This window comes from Gavialis gangeticus, unplaced genomic scaffold, assembly GCF_001723915.1.
Source record: "Gavialis gangeticus isolate Ggan-Ray unplaced genomic scaffold, GavGan_comp1, whole genome shotgun sequence".
In the NCBI taxonomy this organism is placed as follows: domain Eukaryota; kingdom Metazoa; phylum Chordata; order Crocodylia; family Gavialidae; genus Gavialis; species Gavialis gangeticus.
The window spans coordinates 25,325,909-25,348,030 of NW_017729027.1; positions in this window are offsets into that span (position 1 = coordinate 25,325,909).

The window sequence follows — 22,122 nt, forward strand, 5'->3', positions numbered from 1 at the left end:
ACTTTCACTCCCTACACTTCTACTTTCTTACCTTAACTTTTCCCCAGGTATCCCAAGTACACCAAGCACATACATACATACATACACATCACAACATCCAACTTAGGAACTCACCTGTGTGTATGTGTAAGTGGGTGGTATGTGTGAGAATTAGTGAATACACATATATATACATATATAGATATCATTGTGTGTGTGTGGTATATGAATTAGTAATCCACGTATGTGTATTGGATGTGCTGGTGTTGGTAACTGGTAACTGATTCTGTCTAAATTTGGTGTGTGTAGCATGTATGGGCTTAAACTGGTGATAGGTATGCATGAACCTAGACTGGGTATTTTGAACGTGTGTGTATCTGAGTTGCTAGTGTGAGTGTGTATGTCTAGTTGGGGTGTATGCACCTAGTGAGTGTATGTGTGCTTAATTGATTCTGATGTGTGCATGTGCAATTGTACACCATGCACTCCTGTCTAACAGTGCAATATTAAGATCCTGAGCGTTGGCCTGACCCCTCAAGCAACAGGCATGCTCTACACCCTAGACGTTGAGCCAGCGCTGCATGCACTGCAGTGCTGCCTGAGCAGTGTGGCCCTGCCAATGGCCACAGCCTTGTCCATTGGCGCTCTGCTCTGGCTGTTGGCCTATGTGGATGATGTAACCATCTTCCTCAACACCCAGAAAGACATGTGGGCCTTGACGGACTGCCAGTGAGCCTTTAAGGGCACCTCCTCAGCTCATGTCAATTGGCCCAAGAGTGATACACTGCTTCTTGGATCATTGACTAGCATGACACCCCACCCCCGCCCCGGCAAAGCCTGGTGTCACAATGGCCTCAAGGTCCTGCGTGTGTTGTGTTTCTGGCATATTTGCATCCCACTTTGACCCAGCTGCCTTGACAGCCTGCCCCTTCTTCCCCAGGGACGTTGAGGACAATCTCTTTCATGCTTTCCTTGACTGTCGCTGCCTGTGGACGCTCTTTGTCACCCTCAAGCCACTACTGCAGGCCCTGTGCAGGATCATCTCAGAGAACACCTACGTGTGCTGCTACCAAAGCAGGGGGCTAAACAGGGTGCCATCTGCCTGGCCAACTTTCTGCTGGCTCAGGCCAAGATGGCTGTCCTCAAGAGCCACTGCACCCAGCTTGCTGGGACCAGCTCAGATGATGCCCTGTGGCTTTTCTGCCTCCTGGTGTGGGTGCATGTCTCACAGGAGTTTGAGCACGCTGTTCTCCCGTGGGCAGAGCCCGCTTTTGAGGCATGGTGGGCCCTTGAGGGGCACTTTGCCACATGGAGGACAGCAGGCTTCAACACGCACTCCAATGTCATGACTGGTCTGGGCGTCCAGGCAGGTTTGGTGGCAGACTGCGTCTGCAAGTTTGCACTGCAAACTGGGCCCTCACCAGGCTGCTTTTTGCTTTTTTTCTTTGTGTGTGAAGTTGAAGGTTTTGTTACATGTACTATTGGATAAATCAGGGTAGGGATTGTTTGTTTATAGAGGGCTTTGGTCTGTATAACCGTGTGGCTGGGTGTCCTTACCACATAACGGCATGTTAGGTATGACGTGTAATACTACGAAGGTGTCTGTCATAGTGTGATGTTATGAAGATAATAGCATAGTGCTTTTGGTATGATGATGATTTATTTGTCTGTGCTTTGTATATTGGACCTGGACCTTGAAGGAGTCAAATTTTGGATCCTGAACCCCTGAATAAAGTAGCTAAAAATCAAAAGTCTTTTCTTGTGGAAAAATTAAATATGAATTTAATTATAATTTTTCCTGGAAATATATCATTTGTGACAAAACTCTGGGGAAGGATCTCTCTCAGGTCAAGATAAACATTTTGGTTTGGCACAGCTGTCTGCTTCCAAAGTCAGTTCTTTCTGTTAGTGTTGGTGACCAGGACTAAAGTAGTCTATGAGTGATCACTCATAACCATCATTATCCATAAGAGGGAAAAGTCTGTCCTGTGGACTCAAAATGCGGTATCCTACCCCAACACTCCTTTTTTCAGAATTTCTTTACAGGGAAGAAGGTGTCTGTAGTACCTCATTGTGCACCCTGAACAAATTTCACAAAGTCATGAAGGGTTATAACCTCAGTCTGTGTAAAGTGGCAGAGGTCTAATGACTTTGTTGGGATTGGAGTCAGGTTAAGATGTCAAAACTGTTATTAGGTAGGGAATTTTCATGGAGGCAGTATATTTATCTAATTTATTTAAACCTTTACATGGCTCACATTTAATTTAGTTCACAGCTTGTCTGGAACTTTAGATTGAATATGGTTCTTTTTAAAATGTCACAAATAACTTCATCTTATTTTCACACAAGCCTCTTTTATTTTTGTAATATTTTAAAATAACAAATCAAAGGTATTAACCCCAGAAGTCTTTCCTGCCCAGAGCAGAGGGGCTGGATTCAATGATCTCATGAGGTCCCTTCCAGCAGTAAACTTCTGTGAATCCGTGAATCTGTATTCATAAAAGTAACAGAAACTGTATGTAACCATGGAAAAGAACACATTAAAAATAGCAAAACCATACATTATTCCATTACTTTATTATTATAACAACTCCCATCTGAGCTTCCTATCCTTAGTGCATCTTTTTATCTTTGGAAACAAGAGATAATATTACCATATCACATGTAGCATTATTCTGGATTTCTTTCTATGACTAAGGTGACAAACCTTGTGGATAAGGGTAAAGCGGTAGATGTGATATACCTCAATTTTAATATGGTTTTTACTGCTGTCTCCCATGACATTTTCATAAGTAATATAAGGGAATGCAGGTTAAATTTAACTAGTATAACGTGCGTGTAAAACTGGTTGGATAATCATGCTCAAAAGTAGTCATCTACAGCTCAATGCCAAAATTGGAGGAAGTAAGACCCCAAGGGTCCTGTACTGTTTAATTCCCCTATAAATGACTCAAGTGTAAAGTTAGTAAGTTTGAGGACAATGGCAAGCTAAATGTGGTAACCAACACTTTAGAGAATGGGAGTAGAATTGAAAATTGAAAGATTTTTTTTAAATGGTTCAAAATACATTGGATGGAATTCAGTAAGCACAAGTAGGAAGTACTACCTTTAAAGAGGAACACATGAAAACACAAACATGAAATAGGAAATGCAGCACTGCAGAGAAAGTTCTGGGGATCATAGTGAATCACAAGCTGAATGTAAATCATCAGCATAATGCAACTGCAAAGAAAGCTAATAGTGGACAGGGATGTATTAAAAGAAGTGTCAAATTCAAGTCACAGGATGTGATTCTTCTGTCTTTAGCACCTTTGAGGTCTAACCTAGACCACAGAATTCTCCTTCCCTGCTAAGGCTCCTAAATAAAACTTATGTGATTTATGATTCTAAAATCAGATAAGAATGTTCTTAAACTCCATTTGTAACTCCCTCCCCAGGGGGATGGAATAGATACCCAGATTGAATGGCCTGAATTCAACAAATGCGTTTACATTTCTAACGGGCTACTTTTGTTCCTACTATACATCATAGGAAGTCATTCAGTGATGCCTCATTTATACTCCATCATGATTTAATTCTGCCATAATATCAAGAAATCATATAATCATAGAAAATTAGGGCTGGAAAGGACTTCTGGGGGGGGGGCATCTAATCTAATCCAATGCCTAAAGCAGGATCATCCAAACTATCCCATACAAATCTTTCTATAACCTATTACTAAAGATTCAAGGCAATCTTGTCATATAACCAGAAACCATAGCACCCTAACTTACTACACGTAAAGCAGGGGCACAACGGTGGCCAATGTTCTGCTGCTGCAAGGGTTATTAAAATAGATTCATAGATTCATAGATGTTAGGGTTGGAAGGGACCTCAGCTGGCCTCTCCACTTGCACCTGGAAGTTGTCCCTAATACTCTCAGAAAACTTCATGTACACTGCTATATTGCTCTCACAGAAGATATCAGGGTGGTTGACATCCCCCATGAGAACCCATTTGTATGGACCTACTTAAATAATGGTTTAATAATTTTTGTGGAAACTGGGAAAAATAGCAGTTTTTACAATCACCATGAAAAATGGCATTTTCTGTGATTTTGCATGGACTCCCCCCCCCAATTAAAAGCTTAATGAAATACAAAGAACGCACAGCAGTCCCTTCAGCCATAGAGCACATGGTTTGAGAGAAGGCCACTGAGAGGCTGAGGTAGTGATGTAGACTCAGTGAAAATACCAGTGAGGAGAGTGAAAGGGTTTCAGCTTCATCTTTTAAGAACCCAGATGCAAAGCTCTAGCAATGCTGCAGTCTGAAGATGATGAGTAAAAATAAATCTGAGAAAGCAAAATACATTTCAGTTCAGAATCATGTAAAGCAGTTCCCTGTAGGAACCTTGCATGCAGTGTAAATTGTTTTGTTCATTGTGCAACATGACACGCGATGTGTCAAGGAAAAACAGCATTCACTGGCATTTAAAGTCTGGATCACATCTACTGCAAAATGCTGCATTTGATGCTGCAGGTCAGAGCAAGAAACAAGCAACTATGTCCTCAGTCTTTAAAAGAACCACTGAAAGCAGTTTGACAAGAAGAGAGGCTATATTAAAACTAGTGGGAGCATTCATGGCTGCCAGCATTCCTCTGGAGAAAATTGATAACCCTGAATTAGGAGACTACTAATGCTGGCAGTTTCCCATGTGTGAACAAGATTCTCCAAGCTTTGCCAAGATTTCTCTACCAGGAGTAATTGCTTTGCATGTTCAGTATACAAAATCTGCACTGGCAGAATATGAATCAGTCTCAGTTGTAGCAGACAAGGAACGGATGCCCAAGGTAACAATGTTCTTCACATTTTATTTCTACCTGTGAGCTGGACAGACCATGACCTATCTTTTTTTCAAACAGAGTTGGCTCACCTCATGTCTGTCAATTTTTCTACTATGGCACAAGCTGCAATGAAGGCTGTTGTAAACTACAGCTTAGAACTTAACAAGATCTCAGAATTCCTGTCTGATAATGTGTAAGTTCAAAGTTTTTTCTGATGTGCTCAGTGTAATTAAGCCCAATCCAATTCAAGTGACCTACAATGGATGTATCTTTTCTTTAGTAAGTGACATCTAGTGCACACATTTTCCTGTTATGAATAGCTTGGTTTCTTCTTTGAAGAAAGCATTCAAATATTGTCCGTGCTTTGGTACAATAATAGACCATAGTATGAACATGAGCTGGCGGTGCAATGCTGTAGCCAGCAGGGCAAACAATACTCTGGCACACATCAATCAGTGCATCTCAAGCAAAACCAAAGAAGTGATTCTCCCACTTTACTCAGCATTGGTGAGACTACAGCTGGAGTACTGTGTCCAGTTCTGGGTACTGCATTGCAATAAGGATGTGGAGAAGCTGGAGAGAGTCCAGAGAAAACCCACCCATATGATCAGAGACCTGCAAGGCAAGCCATATGAGGAAAGGCTGAGGATCTTGGGTCTCTCCAGCCTAAAAAGAGAAGGCTGAGAGGAGACTTGGTAGCAGCTTACTGCTATATCAGGGAAATACATCAAGGGCTCAATGAACAACCATTCACCAAGGCATCCCTGGGGAAAACCAGGAGTAATGACGAAACTCCTGGAAGACCCTTTCAAGCTTAACACTAGGAAAAACTTCTTCACAGTTAGGATGTCCAGACTGTGGAATAAACTCCCTCCAAAATGGGTGCAATCACCTATGCTTGAAATCTTCAAGAGGAAACTGGATGATCACCTCACTGGGGTCACCTGACTCCAGTTGTCTTTCCTGCCTAGTGCAGGGGGGCTGGACCTGATGATCTTCCGAGGTCCCTTCCAGCCCCTTACAATCTATGAATAAATATTCAAGCTGGAATTAAATGCAGTAGGTGAAACAACAGTTACTTCCACTCCAAATTCAGACCCATCTCACCACCCCAAAAAAGATACATGTCAATGGAAGGTTTTTTTGGAAGGTTTGTGTACCCCTGGGCCCTGCCACGTTACATGCATTATTCAGTTAACTGGTTAATTGTGCAATCAATTTAGACTTGCCACATGTGCAAAGTAATTATCACTCCATAGAAACGTCCATTCATCCAGCTACAGGAAGAGCTAACAAGCCGATCCACCTTTAATTTGCATGTGTGGCAGGGCCACCTGTGGCAGAAAGGCCACTGAAGCAGAGAAAAGAGAAGAAACCAATTGAAAAAATGATTAAAAGATAAACAAAACTACAATAAAAATAAAACCAGAGACAGGAAAAAGCCAATGATGTTATCAGGACAGGCACTGGGAGTGTAGTAGAGGGCCTTAGAAAATGTTTTTTTTATTCATGTTCTAAGTGTGGCTCTAAGGGGTAAAGTTGCAAACAGTTTTCTGTTTGATTCCTCCTGTGACCAGAGAAGAAGGTCCTTATTCATTCTTTGGAAACAAACAGGATTGCATCACCAAAGTATCAACATCTATCAGCAATTTCTCTTCCTATAATGGAAACAATCCATATCACTCCATATTTGTCTAACTGCTTGGATCAGAACAGAAAACATTGGGTGAGAGCTGCTTCTGAATGAAGAATAAATGTCTAATGATAAACTCCAGAGAGAAAGAGATAGTAGCAGGCATCTGAAAAGTTTGATGCCACAGTTTTTTGTACTGAGAGCATACACCCACAATTGACTAACACAGTCCATAATTTAGGGATACTTTTGCATTACCTTTTGTTGCTAAGCTCTCACATAGAAGCATCAATGAGGAATGCTTTCTATTACCTCTCACTTACCTGGAGGGTCCATTCCAATCTTGTGGATGACAGTCATGCTTCAGTTATTCATTCTTTCATCACTTCATGGTTAGATTACAGCAATGCAATATATCTGGATTTGAATCATGAAAACTTAAGGGAATACATAGCATTGGAACATGTCTCCTCAGCAACATGTGTTACAGCAGCAAGTTCATCAAAAATATCCTCTACTATTTACAGTGGCTTCTCATGGAGTTGTAAATTAAGTTTAACTGTCTTATCTTCAAGATATTCCAAGTTCTGGAACCAGGTTATCAGAAAGAATACTTCAAGCTCCAGGATAAAGATTGTAGTTGACAACTGGTTGAAAACTTTCCTATTCCACCACAGTAAGAGAATACATAGCAAGTCTAAATGTCATTAATACAGGAAAAAGGAATTTATTCTGACTAGTCCAAAGCTATGAAATGACTTGCTGAAAAGATGCATGGGCACTGATGGACGTGAAGAAAAAACAAAAAACAAACAGTGCTTTACTGGACAAGGAATCACATTAATTTGACCCAGCTAAAGCTGATTCAATCAGCTATTGGATAAAAGTGACAAAGAGCCCCTCTGAAGTGCACAATCTATACAGACATTGAGTGAGTCAGGTCAGCCTACCACAATGCCTCTTATGGGCATGCACTGTATTTGGTGTGGTGGCATGCTGAGCTGAAAGTGAAAACCTGTTTTGGGGGGTTATTTTTTCCATGTCTACAAGCAGCCCTAAAAACAACATACACCTTACATTCTTCTGCTCCTTCTGCAAGGGATATTTTAAATTTTTCTTTGCTAATATAAATCCATAACAACATGTATAACAAAAAATATAACAAAGCAAGCAAATCATCAAAAGTTCTAGCAAAATAGGACCTTCAACCAAATATATGCCTTTCCTTGGAGAGAAGACAAGAAAACAAAAATGTATCAGATATTAATACTGCAGTTCAAAAAACTAATGGAAAGCACAGAGATGCTGATGATTAGATTATAAGAACCAGAATAAAATAGAATGAAATCAGGCTCTCATCATCCTGAAGAAGACTGGCAGAAAAAGAGTAGAAGTACTACTCTGGCATACTTGAATAACTGGATTGTTGTACGTTTATTTTTATTTAAAAAAAAATTGTAGTAGGTATATTATGGACTGTCAACACCTAATAAATTCCCCTTCTCCTTCCATTATTAACATATTTAAAAAAGCAAAATGGCTGGAGTTTACTCACTAAACCCAGATGACATTTGAGAAGACATTATAGGAGACACATATCAGGAGACACTATAGGTCAGATTCTATTCCACCTTTTAGGTGAGTTAAATGGAGCTGTGTTCAAGTTCTACCTGCTCATATCCTCAAGTTCCACCTCCTCAAAATCAATTAATTTGTTAAACTCACCCTGGGTCTCTGGCCAATCCAGACCAGGGTGGCTCTTCCCGGGCTAGATCTGTGGGGCCACCAGCAAGTGCAGTGACATAGGCCTGGGTTTGGGTGGTAGCAGATCCACATTCAGGCACTGGCAATATCATGGATCTGAGCTAGTTGTGTGGGTAGGGTGGTGGTGGGAGGTGGGAAAGCTATAATTTCATAGTACTTGCTTGACCCCCTGCTGTTGAAGCCCATGTCAATCAGGGCTCACGAACCCTGATTTCTGTGGCAGACCACACCCACTGTCAGCCCACCAAACTATCAGTAGGGCAAATGGAATAATTCTGCTGTCCAGATACAGTCCTGCATTAATGCATTTATTAATGCATCTCTTGCAGTTATGACCAAGTCACAAAAAAGCAAAGTAAAAAAATGGTACTTAGGTGTCTAAAATCACTTACCTGCCCAATAGGTATAATGGAATTTGGCCCCAAATCTCTCATTCCCTTTCTTTATTACTATTTGGACTTGGAAAATGACCTGCCTAGGTTTTAAGGCATTTTTGTATACAGTATGTGTTCCCTTCTATTTGGTACAATGAAAATGAATGATCAGAGTCAATGTAAATGCAAGCAGCAGAATTTATTCAAGATTAGTAATGCTTCAGGGGCATTCCTGTAGATGCCTGACTGGAAGTAGATCTCCCAGTCAGCCATCCACCAGGGGATGGAAGGTTACTCCCTGTCCCAGGGAGCTGCCTCCTACTGGGGTGGGCTCCACCACCACAGTCCAGGTAGGGACTATGTCCCCATGCCCAGGCAGCAGGGAGCTTCAGGTCCCCCACTGTATTTTATTCACTGTATTTTATCCACTGTATTTTATCTTTCTAGTTACATTGTTTCATTACTCAAATGAGGATAAAGCAATTACTAATTCATGAGAGGTTTTCTTTTAAATTTCTGCTGTTTCAGCCCTCTGATATCTCCAAACTCCCAAGCAAATTATACAGATGTCTGGTGGACAGCCTACAAAATTCTGCTGGGATGCACAAAGCAAAATGGGAACGGGAGCTGAGGAGTCAATTAAGAGAGGTTTGTTAGGATTATATCATACGGCAGCCTTACAATATCCCCCTAAAACATTTAGAATATCAGCATAAAATTATATTACTCTGTGAGAGGAGTTCTAAAGTGTCATCCATAATTTATCTTATCCACTCAAACAGAATTAGAAGGAATCATAGAATCATATCATGTTAGAAATGGAAAAGGCCTATTATATCATCCAGACTAATGAAAGGTTGTTCCCTGAAGTACATTTTTTAGTCCTATATAGTCTCGTCTATTTTAAAAGTCCCTAATGATTTGGGTTCTACTACTTCCCTTAGAAAACTATTCCATAGCCAAATATATCTCCCTGTCAGCATTTCCTGATATTGGGTGATTTATATTTTTAGTATTATCTTATTTCTGGTTGTTCCTCTGTGTACTACATTAAATAATAGTTCTCCATCCTTCATCTTAACAGTTTTTAAATATTTGTAGAATATTATGACCTACATTTTTGTCACCTATCCAAGTTATAAATACTTAGCTATTTTAATCTTTCCTCAAAAGTCAGTTCTTTGATCCCCTAAACACTAGGTCAGAGGGAACATTTCACATTTTCCTGTAACAAAAGAACTAACAGAAAACCCCTTCAACTTCATTGGGCACGTCTACATGAGACACTACTGTGGAGTAGTAATGAACTACTGTGCAGTAGCTCATTGCTACCACACAGTAGCATTGGTGGGTACTATCTGTGAGGCAATGGTACTGCGCAATAGTAATGACCTTCTATGCAGTAGATCATTGCTACTGCACAGTAATGTCTGAAAAAAAACCATGTGGCTGTGTACAGTAACACCAATTACTGAGTAGTTATTTAGTACTTGCAATCGTTTGGTATCCAAATACTGCAACTATGCAATCTGCTGCTTGTGTAGACGTGGTCACTGGTGAATGTCCTGAACTTTACTTATTGTTGCTTATAGTAATCTAATGTTTAGAAGTTTTTAGATTTTTCAAACTGCATGACTGTTACTATCCAAGCGTACTTGAAATTACTGTTTAAATCCATACCTTTAACAATCTATTTTCTTGCCAACCTATCTTAGAAATGCACATGACTTCCCATAACTATATTAACTATGCCTCTTCAATACAGGACTAAAAGCACAGACTAATAAAGCAAAGTCCCCTAGTTGGAAGTGGAAAATCTGACACTTCTCCCTTTTGGGAATAAACAACCTCTGCTTTGATTAGAAATTTTGTGTTTTAACATTTTACTACTTTATTCTTATTTTGCTTCAGGGTTTTGTTAGAAGCTTGGAAAGTTCAAATATTCCAGCTGTGCTCTTCCATGCTAGCATTAAGTGACACCTTTCAGTGCTACTCTGGATTCTTTATACCATTTAATAAGGTCAGTGAGCTGCAAGGGGACTACAAAAGCTTATTTCCTGATAGGGGCATAGTGGCTTCCCCGCTACCTCTCTACCTGAGGGTAAAGGGAGGGATCATGGCCACCTGGCCCAGATGCCCCCACCCCACAAGAAGCTGGGAGGGAGGGAGGGGATGGGCAAGGACAGAGGGAGTAGAGTGGGGAGGCAGATGGATGTGGGCCAGGCAGACCCAGAGTGGCAAGGGGGATGGGGGGAGTGAGGTCCAACCTGAAGCAGGGTTGGAGGGGGAGAAGCAGAGTTCAGACTGAAGCAGCAGTGGGGAGGGGGGAAAGTGGGGAGTGGGGTCAGACCTGAAGCAGCAGAAGGGACGGGGGAACAGAGCCAGACCCAAAGCAGCAGGGGGGAGTGTGGCTGGAGCTGAAGTGGCAGGGCAATGGGGGTGGGAATGGGGTTGGACCTGAAGCAGCAGGGGAGAGAGCAAGGGAACAGGGTTGGACCCAAAGCACTGGAAGGGGTGTGGGAGTAGAGCTGGGTAAGATGAGGAGTAGTGAAAGGGGTAAGGGGGGCATGGGGCCAGACACAGGGCTCTGTCTCCTCCACCCCCACCCCCTGTCATTCTTGATGGGCATTTTGTTAGTATATATATAAATGTTTTGGGGCATAAATGATTCTGGTCATTAAAGTCATGGGATTAAAAGAAATGGGTGAGTTTAATCTTGAGAAATTCAGTTGTAAGGAATACAATTTTGACCAGAGGCTGAACTACATGACCTTTGGGGTTCCTCCCAGCTGTACTTTCCTCTGCAAATATCAACACTTCAGATCTATAAAACATCTTTTACTATTTTTTCCCTTTTAAAAAAGCCTTCATGTAACATAAAACATGGTTTTAAATCTCTCTATCTGTTCTGACTGGCTCCCTGTTAGACTATATTTATTTGGAAATTATATATCCATATTTATTTAGATACAACCAAATACTAATGCATTCTTTACAGTAGCTGAATTAAAGAAGAAAGACACAATTTCTAAAATCCAGTTTTTGTAAGTGTCAGATATTATCAAAGAAAAGCTGTAATTCATGGGGGAAAGTATTCATAACTTGGTTTTGCTTCAGGTAGAAGAGAATCTTAGTTCTTGTAAGTGGGAAATTAATTCCCTTTACATTCCATGTAACTATTTTGTTAAAGTATTTGCAGCAAAGAAAGATTCATTACACCAAGTCTTTAAGTCCAGCATCCAATTACATACTGTAGTGCAAATCAGATAAAGAGAGGTCTAACTGAAATTGCTATGAGCAGAAACTGTTAGAAAAGCTGAAAGAACGAAGAAAAGTTTTTAAAAATTATCATAAATCAAGAGGAAAATAGTCATTGCAAAATAACAAAGCACATGTAAGAAAAATATAAGCCTTACACAATCTGTCAGTGGTAACAGGCCACTTATTTTACCAAAAAATGGAATATTAATGTTGAGTCTGAATAACTAGCAATAGCAAAGAATTACTCCCCAAAAATTATATAGCACAACTCATGTCAAATTTTAAAATACTTCTTGCTGAAAACTGTCAGAGAGACATAACCATGTAGGAGAAACAAAGAAAATTGGTCACAGTGAAACTTTTTGATAAAGAAGACAGAAAGAAAGGAGAGACAAAGAATTACAAAAACTGAACATCCTTCTATATATAGAAATACCAGGCAAAGAGTCCATAAACATGGCAACACTCAATGTGTGAAAGAGACTCAACACAATGAAAAACAAAGTAGGCAATTTCTGCATTGGCTATGCTTCAGTGAAATTCATGTCCCTCTAATATATAAAGAAATGATTGAAACTTCAGAATACATTTACATGGATGAAACTGAAAAAAGATCAGAGCGTTATTCAGCAGATACCAATTAATGTGGATACTATATTATCATGATACTGTGCTGTATAAAAGAAAACTGAAAATAAAAATTGTGAAGATACGTTTGCAGACAAATCTCTGTATATATGATAGCTAGTTTATCATCTGACAATGATTACATTTCCAGCTTGTAAATCAGTATAAACTGTAAAGTGGAGATTTTTAAAATTTCTGTATAAATGTTTATTATTTCATTCTTGTCAATTCCTTTCCCTTAGTGTTTTGTTATCTACATTTAAAAAATGCTAAAATGTTATGTTGAAGCTTAAAAAATCCATTGTCTGGAATTCCTGCCGCAGAAGCACATAAGTAGTCTTCACTTAATATAGACACAAAGTGTAGGGAAACCATATAAGGAAATGTCCCTTACTCTTATAAGGCCTTCATAAAGCCCACCCACAATAATGGCAGTATCCAGAGTAATATGAAAAAAAAGAGGCAGGAAGTCTGGGGAGCCAATTTTTTCTCCTATTTGTGTCAGTCAGTCAATACAGTGCTTTGGGCTATCAGAAATTAATACCTCCTATGCAGCCAGGCTGCTAAAGACTCATTAAGCCTCCTGTACAATGATAAGAAAAATGTTAAACAAATCTAAAATAAACTTCTGCTTTCAAAGCCAAACAAGAAACCTATTCTTGTTAAAAACTAAATTTAACGTAATATATATGCTTGTAGTCTCCAAATAGATATATTTCCAGAGTGTTCCTTATCATTAGAACAAAATGAGTGAACCCTGTAAGGAATGATTCATAATTTATCAGACAAATGGAATTTGATGGTGTGAGTAAAAGGCAGACCTTGAATGAAACACACCCAATGGTCACACCTCTGAGCAGAGTTTCTTGTCCTCCTGGGCTAACCTTTCAGAGTGTTGTATGCAGGGGGGTGGGCTGGGAACCTGGGGGAATGTTTTCAGAGTCTCATCTAAAACATAACTTTGTAAACTGCATAAAAGGAAATGAATACTGGGCTGTCCTAAAAGAATATGAGAAAACTACATGTGTTTTCTGCCAGAGTATGTGCTTGTACATGCAGGTGTATGTTTGTGCACATACATGGGTCCTTTGTGAAGGACTGGGGCAGAGTCATCCCATTCTAATTGCATCTTCACCATTCATACACCACACAGTCATATGCACAAACAGACCATGGAAAGCAGCAAGCAAGTGGTTCCTGTTCCTCTACATGCAACTGGATTCACAATTTGAACAGTGCTGCCAAGGCTACTTTAGTGGGTAGGAGTCATTCTCCTCTTTGCAGCCAAGGAAGGACTATGACAAATTAGCCCAAATAATTTCTAATAGTAGGAAATTTAATTTTAAAGGTTTACTTCTGATTTCACCAGCAAACCATTGAATCCACTTTGTTTTTCTTTTTGGTAATAATTTTGTTAAAAAGACCCTTCTGACATTCTGAAAAAGAATTGCTTTGTTATGTTAAAAGGGGTGTATACTTTCCTTTTCATGTGAAGAATAATGAATGGAAAAGAAGAGATTCTTCAAAGAATTCAAAGCAAAAATCTCCTTTATTCAAGCCTTCAGGAGAAAAAAAAACCAAGATGAAAGAGGTAATACATATTTTCTAATAATATCTGTGAGCAAATCTACTGACTATTTTTAAGTTTTGGTTTCTGATCTCTGTGCCATCCTATTCTGTGCCTCATGCAATTTCACACAAAAACTGTATGGCCATAGATATGACAGACAAATAATGACATGAAATTGGAACTATGCAGAAAATGCTCTACTTGCCTGGGAATCCAATATCTCAAATGTTTGCCTGCTAGATTTGTCATAATTATCAGTGATTCATTGCTAAAAAAACTGATAGCTCTTACTAAAGGAGTCATAAGGAAGAACCCTATCAAGAAAGATATATTGACAATAGTCCATTTTGACCTGATTATAGATGGCTTATTTCAGGTAATAGTTTTCACAGAATGGCACTGGGAATTTCTGAGGCATTCCTCTAGTCTTTTTGATAAATTGTCTAGCCATCAGAATGTTTTTTAAAAAATAAGATGCTGGTGAGACATCAATATCTTTGTAAATAATATAAACAGAAAGCTGTTTGTGCAAATATGTAAGAAGGCAGGCCTGATTTTCAGTTTAATCTCTGATCATAAGCCTCTGCTCCTGTTCACAGTTCCATTGATTTCACACTTGTGGATAAAATGGCAGGACGTAACAGAATAAAATATTGTCCCTACTGCAAACAAAGCCAATACAAATGCAGATCAAAGAGGGTCTGTCTGAGGGGCTAGCTAGACATTTGCTACTGATATGGCCCTCTACTACCATCCTGTTAGTTCTCCTGTCTTTTCCTTCCTTCTTTTTCTTCATTTCCTACCATAAAATCATCGTTCACTCCTTTTGACAATCTGAACTTCTGTTCTAGAGAATATTTTATTAAATAGAGGCTGAATCAACTACAGTAAATAAGATACTATAAAATGTAGTTAATGGCTGTTAACCTGTTATAATTGCTGCCAAAGTACAATACAATAATAAGAGAAATTGCTTTCTGGAGGAAAGTATTGGGGATTACGTATATAGAAATTAGTATCAGAAGGAAATGTGAGGAGCCTTAAATATAAAACTATGTTACATAAAATAATACCATATATACATAGAAATTATTATATCAATTTTTAAGGTTAAGACATAAATCACTGAGAATAAGTCCATATAAAATTAGGACTGAGTCTCAAACTATAAGTTATCTAACAATGATACTTCTGACTCTGCTAGAAGGATAAACTGCAAAGGTTAAGAGCATTGAATAGTTATTTCAAACCTATGTTAGACTACAAAATGAGCTCAGAAATAGTAGGACTGACCTTACTTTGGAAGATTTTCAGTGCTTTTTATTTCAAATACATTAAAAATTACAATGCAAATAATCTTCCTTACCATAAGGGTTATGATAATGTATGGACTTTTCTATCCCAAGGTGCTTTACAAACTTTAGCAACTAATATATAAACTAACTTCCTCAGGACATTGTAACTACCTGAGAATTTAAAGCCAGCCAGAATATTCAAGATTACATAACAATTGAAAAGAATGTGTTCAGATGCCTATCTAGGTGTAAACTGTTTTACTTTAGGGAAACCACACCAATTTACACCAACTGCAGTGCCTAGGCAGAATAAAACTAACCCCCTATTACCTTTATTTGGAGGACCTCCATTAGGATCCTCACAGGATATTGTGTCAAGTTTCCCCTTGCACCTTCCTACTTTAGTTGATTTGTGTTTCTGTCAACCTTGCCATCATTTTAATATATCATTTTATGTGTTAATTAAATATAGTTATCATTGCTCATGTTCATTAGTAGCCCATAAACCCTATGTTCATTTCTACTAAATTTCCTCATTCATCACTACAAGGAAGTATAGTTAGCACATACCTAAACCAGTATCTCCCCAAATCTCGGCATCTCTCAAGGGCCCACACTCTTAAGCTATTCATAGTCATTCTAATTCTATTTTAAGTGGCATTATTTCATCCCTTGTTAACCAGAAATGACCTAAGTGCTCTTTTATTGACCTTCATGAAATTAGACATCTGATGACTTCTTGATCAGTAGGTTATTGTTCATCTTATTTCATCATATTTATATTACTTTTCATAAGGCCAGAGAGAACTATCTTCATCCTGAAGAAAATTCAGATGGGAGGGAATGTAATGGTGAATAGAAAAGATGAGGTGCAGAATATGATGGCACAGAGAGCAAACACCAAACATTATAAACAGACAGCAGACCTGCTTATATATATTATCTAATATATATGTGTGTGTTTCACCATCAACTTTTTCTGTTGAAGATCAGAATAAAGGAAGTTTTTGTTCGGATTGCTTTGTATTGTTCTTTTTTTTTAAAGAAGAGTCCAATCTTTTTGTTTCATTATTTTTGATGTTAAAAAGAAGTTACATACTCCTTTTAACATAACAAAACCATCCTTTTTATGTCTGTTTCATTATATATCTATTACTTTTCATATGACTGGACAAAACTATCTTCTTCAACCTCAAGAAAATTCAGATGGGGGAATGTAACAGTAAATAGAAAAGATATTGGGAAATGGAGAACTTTTAAGAAACAAAATGAAGAAGGGAAACGATTGTGGAAGTGGTCATCCTATATATAGAAGAGGCCCACACAATATTGGAGAAGAAAATGATGAGCAAAGGGAAATAAAGAAACAAGATAGAGTTTAGGATAGCGGGGAAGATGAGAAAAGAAAGGAATGGATAAAATGGGAGAAAGAACAGAAGGATGAAAAAAAAGGAGTGGAATACTGAAAAGAAGTTATTTTGCAATGGAAGAGAGGGAAAGGAAAATAAAATAAAATAAAATATTGCTTCTATTTTTGAAGGATTTTTTTTCGGGCAATCTAAGTTTCCTATCTAGTTACACAAAAAGGGCATTTTTTTAATGCCTGTACAAAGATTTCAAATTTTCAAACAGTTACACCCCTGTCAGCAAAATGTAGTAATAAAATGTAAAGTTTAGCATTAAAAGCATCTGCCCCTCTGAGATTGGCCCTCAACTTGGCAGCACTCAGGATGGGGCAGTTTTTATGCCACTCAGGCCGGCAGCATGTTGGAGGTGAGGAGGGGCACTAAGCCACAGAAAAGAAGTATAGGAATGGATATGAGGCTTTTAGCTCACCTCCGGGCCTGCCCACAAATTGTGCCATCCCAGACTCAAGAGGCACCAGTCACCCCTGGCCTTGCTTACAAAAATGTGCCCTGAGGCTCTTTAGGGTGTGTCTCAGTAAGAGGGGTAGTTGAGGTTTCCCTGCCTACTGAGAAAGTTAGGATGGTACTCTCAGGACTTCAGGAGTCAGATCCTCTGCAGAAATTTCTGGGTTCTGCAGAACCAGACCTCTCAAGTCCCAGGAGAACATGTTGTTGTCCCACTATATCAACAGGCAGGACAATGGGTGATAAACATTTCACCAAATGAAGCAGATCAGCTGTGCCAGGACACATCCCAGCATAGTGTTCTGTTTCTATTGGTGGCATCTATTTCTAGTCTTGGCATCACTCAGTACTTGTCTATCAGGCTGTGTCATTAATTGTTTCCTAGATAACATCATTATGGCAATTAGCTCATATCCAAAGATTATCAGGGCTCAAAATGCTGATATATACCACAAAGCCAGTTGATTAGCCTTATTGTTATTTAAAATGGAGAGACTAAGTGGTTCAGAGAAACATGAGCTTTCATGGGCGAAACACCTACTACAACAGATACTAGGAATGGACAACATTTTTCTTCCAAATTTAGCTGTATTTTCATTGATTCATTTTTAAAAATATAATTTGTATCATTTTCATGAAATAAGGGTAGTCCTATCTTCATAATGTTCATTCTGCATCTGATGTGACAGTGACATAACAATGAGTTCCCATTATGGTTCCAGAAATTAGATGAGAAATATAGGTAATGGATTATACTTATGCTCTTCATGCTTATGAACAGTGTTTCCTTTAAGCTGAGCAGTGTGCATAGCTATGCAGGCGTGCTCATGCCATGCTGCCAGAAGCACCTGTGCTGGCCGCGCACACTACACAGCTTAGAGGGAATGCTGCTTATGAATTAATTCAAGCTTCTAAGGGATAACATGGAATTTTGGCCAATCCCCCCATTACCTATTAAATATGCAGACCTAGAAATGGAAATTGCAAAATCACTGTCCATGTCTATACATATTATTTTAGTACAAGGTCATGCCTCCAAATTGGGTGTTTTGCCACACTACTTGAAATTGGATTATATAAAAGAAGATATTCACCATGTATTTTATTCCCCTGATAACATTTTAGAAATAGTTAATGTCAGGGGATGCATTTATTCTAAGAACAGTTTATAAGAGCTTGTAAATAGACTGGTATGTAAGAAGTTATAACAGTATTCATAATCGAGGTTTTCTTCTTCAGAATTATTTGGTTAAAATCAAAAGATAAACTGAGCTTCTGAGCAGCAAGTGAAACTTAAAATCATCTCTATGCCTTTATTTGCATTTTTTTTAACTAAAGATAGTTTTTCAAATAAACTTTCTACTTATAATCTTGATAGATCAAAACAGTAGGAGCTGACATAATTTTACACTTCAGTGCATACTACACTCAAACAAAAAGAGTTTTTAATGCAATATAGAAACCAAACACACATTCAAATAATTAATATTAGGATACAGTATTAAAGAGGTTTCTGCAATGTATTTCCCTTCTTTGTATCAATGGTTCATGAATTAAATTGTCTTTTCCTTTCTTTTTTTGGTTCAAGTACTTTCCATACTTTAAAAACCATAGAAGGAAGCAGACAACATACTGACAAGAGGAAAACTTTACCCTTTCCAATGCCTTAGATGTTGAAGCTGAAGAAAAATCATACTTTTGTGCAAGAGCTCTATATTTTCTGTGCTTAAATTATGTGTCACTTAACCTTCAAAGTTGTCAACTGTTCTAATGGAAATGTCACCTGTGTTGTGAGTTCAACAGGTCTCCCATTGCCACTGCTGGTGAAATTATACAAACATGAGAGACATATCTCATAAGGACATTTAGAATAGTTAGACAAGTAAAGGTCACTTGGTACAGAAAGCCTGTACCCTTTAAATTTAGTTCAATCTCTCATCCCTGGTATAATATTAAAGAACTGAAATTCTCATTAGAGCTTTGCAAAATATTTGACTTGAAATTAAAGCACACAGAAATTGCCCTTTTGTGGAATTCATAAAGCTTCCATAAAATGCATATTTTGAGAGGTAAAGCTGTAAACACATGAGTATTTTTTATAACCAAGCATGAAATGCATTACTTGTTTTTGTTTGTCTGTAAAATTTATTTGTAGGTTTTAATGATCCTTTTTGATTCTGAAGATACATGGATTCTGTTACTCACGTAGTATTTTCAAGTACTTGAAAAGGTAGGCCAGCGTGTGACATAGTGGTTTGGGTTGCTGTCTGCATTATTGGACAAGAACAGTATTTAGCTATTCTTTTATACATGAATGCATAGAATTGGTTTCATATTCTTTTTCATTACTTTGAATTTATATTGCCTATATGTGGTTTGTCACTTGAACCAAATTTCTCTCTGAAATATGTATGTTCCTCTGCTGTAGCTAACTTATTTGTTGCTCTTCTGTCTAGCTCCTGGCTCATATTATTATTATTTTTTATTAAAGGTTTATTCATTTTAAACCAAGTTAACTCTATTTTCCCTAGACACCTGCACTGGTAATATTCTGTAATTTTCTGACCACACAGTAAAAGTAAAGGAAGAATACTACAAGGAGAAAAGCACAAAAATGACATGGACTAATAGATTAAAACTAATAGGGAAAGATCCCAATCTACTTTTAGAAGGCATCTAAATCACTAAATGAAATAACCCGAGGCTCTTCTCAGCGAGACTGGCTGACCTGCTCGACCGGGCTTTAAACTATGCCTGCTGGGAATTTGGGGGGGATTACTGCCACTGCAAACCCACTGAGCAATGCTTGTAAATCCATCAGGCTAAGGCCCTTAAGGGAACTCACCCCTATGCTAGTCCCAGAACAATCTGTGGGGAAGGCAGGGGCCCCCAGTGGGACACTCACCTGCCTGTACACCAATGTCAGGAGCTTAGGGAATAAACAGGAGGAACCGGTCTTCCTGCTAAACAAGAATGACTATGACCTCATAGGGATAATGGAGACCTGGTGGGACTCCACCTATGACTGGGCCACAGGTATAGATGGCTATACCCTGTATAGATGAGATTGTGCAGACAAAAGGGGTGGGGATGTAGCTCTCTATGTCAAGGACAGCTACATATCCTTGCAAATTGACATTGGCACCCAGGGAGGATGACTGGAGTCCCACTGGGTTAAAATACGTGGGGAACATGGCACAGGGGACATCATAGTTGGAGTCTACTACAGACCTCATAACGAGAAACAAAAACTGGACCAGGAATTCTCCAGGGGACTGGCTGAGGCTGCACGCTCTCAGTGCATGGTTGCCATGGGAGACTTCAACTACCCAGACATCTCATGGGAAGAGCACTCGGCCAAATCTGATTGGTCACAAAGCTTCCTCACGTACGTGGATGAGCTATACCTGGCCCAAGAAGTCTATGGGCTGACAAGAGGTAAAGCATTGCTGGACCTGATACTGGCCAAAGGGGATGACCTAGTCAATGACCTAAGAATCAATGGAAAGTGAGCTGATCAACTTTACTATCCTTCGTAAAGCTGGCAAGTCAGTCAGCAATACAGAAGTTCTTGACTTCAGGAAAGCTGACTTTGACAAGCTCAGGAGGCTTGTTGTTGAGGCCCTCAGCTACCACAACTTGACAGGAAGAAGAGTCCAAGAGGAGTGGTTGCTCCTTGATGGACTGATCCTGACAGCACAAGGGATGGCCATTCCATCTTGGAGGAAGTACCTTCCAAAAGGGCACAGCAACCCCCTTGGCCCAACAAGGAACCTGAGGACTTCCTATGCCTCAAAAGAGAGACTTATAAATGATGGAAGGCTGAAATTACCCCCAAAGAGGAGTACTCAGCACTGGTCTGCACCTGCAGGAAGTGGATCAGGGAAGCAAAAGCTGCAACCAAGCTCCATTTGGCTTCCCATATCAAGGATAACAAAAAGCCCTTTTTTCAGATATGTAGGGAGTCAAAAAAAAAGCAAGGGTAACATTGGACCACTGCTGAACCAAATGGGACACCTGATAACCGACATCCAGGAAAAGGCCAATCTGCTTAATGGGTACTTCACATCAATCTGTCATCAGTCCAATGGGACCACCCTAGCTAACAAGACACGGGATGGCCAGGGTGAAGGTGTATTTATACCCAGCATCAGTGCAGATCTAGTAAAGGATCACCTCGAGAGGCTGGACACATTCAAGTCAGCTGGTCCTGACAGATTATACCCTAGAGTACTCAAGAAGCTGGCAGGTGATATAGCTTAACCACTGGCAAATTTTTTTCAAAATTTGTGGCGCTCAGGTGAAGTACCTAAAGACTGGAAAAAGGCCAATGTGGTACCCATCTTCACGAAAAGGTGGAAAGTAGATCCCAGGAATTACAGGCCAATCATCTTGACCTCAATCCCCAATAAGATTCTGGAGAAACTTATCAAGGAGACCCTTCTGGATAAGCTAGCTGAGGGCAATATCCTGAGGGACAGCTAGCACGGATTTGTCGCAGGTAGGTCTTGTCTGACCAATCTCATCTCCTTTTATGACCAGGTGACATATCAGCTGGACAAGGGAGAAGAGATTGATGTCATATATCTGGACTTTTAAAAAGTCTTTGATCTGGTGTCCCATAACCTCCTCATGGAAAAATTGGCCAACTGTGGCCTTGGCTACACCAGAGAATAGTGGTCATAGAATCATAGAATCATGGAAGTAGGGTCAGAAGGGACCTTGTAGATCTTCAAGTTCGACCCCCTGCCTGGGCAGGAGAAAAAACTGGGCTCAAATGATCCCAGCTAGGTAGGCATCAAGCCTCCTCTTAAAGACCCCCAGGGTAGGAGCCAGCACCACTTCCCTTGGAAGTTGGTTCCAGATCCTAGCCACCCTGACCATGAAGTAGTGCCTCCTGATATCTAGCCTAAATCTACCCTCTG